Source organism: Ixodes scapularis, unplaced genomic scaffold (assembly GCF_016920785.2).
Source record: "Ixodes scapularis isolate PalLabHiFi unplaced genomic scaffold, ASM1692078v2 ptg000080l_1__unscaffolded, whole genome shotgun sequence".
Classification (NCBI taxonomy): domain Eukaryota; kingdom Metazoa; phylum Arthropoda; class Arachnida; order Ixodida; family Ixodidae; genus Ixodes; species Ixodes scapularis.
In genome coordinates, this window is record NW_024609909.1 from 1,378,440 (window position 1) to 1,382,127 (window position 3,688).

A 3,688-nucleotide genomic window follows, 5' to 3' on the forward strand; every position below is an offset into this window, starting at 1 on the left:
TATGGCTGCTCGTGATGCCTTCACCCCGGAGTTTGCATAAATGGTAAAATAATGTAACTTTGGAGTTGTAACATGAAGTGACTAATAATGCTATTCACTCTTTTTGCAGGCTGCGTAAAGTATGCTGTCAGTGCAGGCGTCATGGAAGACCATGCCAAGCTGGGAATGTTGAGTGACGTCAGCTGCAGCAGCAACAGAGAGCACAGTCCGTGGGGTCAAAAGGCCCTGCCTCACCCCTCCTTAATGTACCTGGGTTTAACATCGTTCAAAGTTTCAACCCAGACACATGCACTGTGCATTGCTTGGTGTTGCTCGCCAGTTTGCTGAGCTGTGGTTTTCCGCTGTTGGTGAAGATTACTACCGTATTTACTCGAATGTAACGCGACCACGATTTAACGCGAGGGATGACTTTTCACAGTGCAAAAAGAAAAAAAAAAAGAACTCGAATGTAACGCGAGTTAAGTGAGGGGAAAAAAGTACCTTAAAAAGTACTACAATGTGGTCCGCGGAAGCCTTTTCGGTCGGGTTCACTCTTGAAGAGCACTTCACGCTGGAGCCTCCACCCACGGATAGTCGATTCTGTCACATCTACCCGTCGAGCCGCGGCAGAGTTTCCGATTTCCTCAGCCATCATAATTGCACTTCTTTTAAAGCGGGCGTCGTACTGAGCTCGTCGCGCCGCCATTTGCTCGAGTCCAGTCGCGGAAGCACGTAGCAGAAGCTCACAAAACACGGACAACACAGGCACATGGGTACGGTAACCCTAACAGAAAGAGAAAGCGTTGTGAAGGTAACCCGTAACCCTAACATGGGCGCAACGAGTCGCAAACAAGAATAGGATTGGATTGGCTGTTTCCAGCGTGTGTATGTTGCCAGCACAAGATTGAAAGATCGCGAGGTTTGTCGTAGCCATTTTAAAGAGCCTGTGCTGCGACACCGCCAAGGCAAATTTTGAGGCGTTTCGATTATAACGCGAACCCCCAAATTAGGTAAGGGAAATTTGAAAAAAAAAACTCGCATTACATTTGAGTAAATACGGTACATTCATGATCCGACGCGGCAAGCAGTCGTAAATGAACGGTCATGTGGCCTGAAGCCACCGCAATGCATTAACCGACCACCGCAGGCCCTGAAGCTGAAGAAATACTGGAAGGCAGCTGAATGGCAGTGCTGGGTGTTTTATTACTGCCAGCCGTGTTTGATGAACATACTGCCAGAACAGCATTTTCAGCATTTTGACCTGTTTGTCTCAGCGTTGTATCTGCTGCATAAAACAGATGTAACCACAGAGGATGTGGACGTCAGCACGTCAAAGCTGACAGAGTTTGTCGTCATGACCGAATACCCATATGGTTCAGCCCAAATCCCCTCAAACGCGCACACACTCCTGCACCTTCCCAAGGCAGTTCTGCTTCATGGACCACTATGGGCGCTCTCATGTTCTGCCTAAAAGGCAAATATGGGCCATCTCCTTAAATTGGTTTCATCCTCGAATGGAGTAGCCGTTCAGATTGTGTCCCGCACTTTGATGGGAAACTGTTTAAGTTAAAGAGCATGGCTTCGGATGAGGTCCAAGAGTCCATCTCTGGGAACAAACAAAAACAAAGTGAGCTGCAGCTTCTTGGAAAGCCAAGACAGACCCATGAGCACGTTTCCGGACTTGTTGAAGAGCTGACTTCGGGAAGCGTCGCAGAGGTCGTAGAGTACCACAGGGCGCAGGTTTTCGGACACACTGTGCACAGCACCCAGTACCAGCATCCTTCAAAACGTGATTCAAAGGCTCTAAAGATAGGCAACAAGTATGCAAGAGCAGATCATAATTTGTCAGCAACTGATGTTGGCGATAACCCCAAGGCGTACGTCATGTCGTCCATCTATGTCGCGATTCACTTCGGAGGTGCGAGTCACCTAAAACTCCCTAAGAGCAGTCCACGAAGAGCCTGTATGAGCTTCGAGAACCAGTGCATCCATGCATGTATTTAGATATTAAGGGAAACATTATTTTTGCTATGCTCTGCAACAGGTATGAGTTGTCCTAGCTCTGCTTAGTTTGTTTGAAAACTTTTCAATATTTCTGCTTCAATGAGCAAATAAATTATCTAAACTTTACTTACTGCCACCCGTGTGAAATTTTTCTTTTTATTTTCATTATGTTATCAAACACTGCAAAGAAAGTCTTCAGAAAAAGATATAAATATTTCAAATGTACCACACGAAGCTACCAGAACTAATGAAATGGAGCATACATATAATTTCATTTTTCTATTTTATTCTTCAGTTTTTTTCGCTTCTATGCTAACTAAATAAGAACTGCAGATTACTTTACCTAATGTTTTATATGTTCCAGAGCAACGGTTTCCTCGTCCAAAGGAAAAGCCTACCGAAATGGAAATCCACACTGGAGCCTCAGAGCCACCTCAATGCGGCTTGCCTTGTGGAGTTGGTCAACTCCAGCCAACCCACGCAGTGCCACCTGGACGCCGCAACAGACAAGCTACCTTTTGAGGTGCAGAAGACTCTCCAACATTGAAAGGTATAACGGCCCTGTAAGGATAGAATATATCTGGACCTTTTCCGCTGGGTTTTTCATGGAAAGGGCGCAAAGATAGACGGAGGATGGCTTTTGTATCATGAAGCTGATTTCGAACGCCTGAGACTACCGAGCCGGTTGTACGTTCGAGACACCAAATTGGGTGGTGGAGTGGAAATTCAATTTCCCTTGAGGATCAAAGGCAGTCTCCGTCGCCCGAGGGCTTCCGGAGCATTTGTGAACGGGTTTTCACAGGAATACTTCCACATTTACTTTCTAGCGAAAGGTGTGACCACGGTGCTATAATGGCGGAGACAAGCGAATGCGGTGTCGGCGTAAAGCTAGAAGGAGGTTTCATGAGTATTATGCTAACTAACACGCTTGTTAGGCAAGTTCAACACGAAAAGGAGTTGCTAGAGAATTCTTACGTAGAAACACTCCAAAGGCATTGTCCTTGTAACATTTCTCTGCATAATGTAGACTAACAGATAGAGAAGCGGTTGCGATCATTGTACACAGCTGTGGAAAGCCCGTACAAAAAACTTAAAACACGCGATAAGCCTAATTTTTTGCTGAGGCAACGAAACATGACCATTGGTCTTGCAGCTAATGCCTGTGCTCAAGCGGATGACATGGGGCAGAGCGATTGCGTACCGTCTGAGGCACTGGATGAAACTCTGCAAAAACTATTGGAGGAGAAAATCGCTGAAAACAAGCAACTGAAGACTACAATAACATCGCTGACTTATACAGTCGAGTCAGGGACAGCGCATCTGACCGCAGATGGATTCAAACAGAGCTTCCCCAATCATGAAACAGCTTGGATAGAACATCCACCCTGACCTGGAGCAGAGGAAACTCTGGGATGTGGTCCACAAACTTCACGACCCCAAGAGCCTGAATCGCCGGGAACCCAAGCAGCGGCATCGTTTGCTCACAATAGTTTGTGCCAAAACAATATACAGTTGCTTTTTAATTAGCCTTATTTTGCAGTTTTCATCTATCCGCAAAAGCTACTAGACACAAAACTATTATGCGTGGCATATCCAACATTCCTAACTCTCCTCATCTTCCTACACGTCCGCGTGTGTCCTAACGTCAGAAACCGGAATTTCCAAAGTTAAAAACCAGATGTTGCGAATATGGGACCCACACTTT

At 46.0% G+C, this 3,688-nt stretch overlaps 1 long non-coding RNA gene across 1 annotated transcript; it reads left to right on the forward strand.

Annotated features, from left to right (window-relative positions):
• Positions 1-207: 207 nt before the first annotated feature.
• Positions 208-3,217, forward strand: LOC120836039. The gene is made up of 3 exons (XR_003920363.4): positions 208-245; positions 2,348-2,506; positions 3,137-3,217. It is a non-coding gene; the product is annotated as an uncharacterized LOC120836039 (long non-coding RNA).
• Positions 3,218-3,688: the final 471 nt, after the last annotated feature.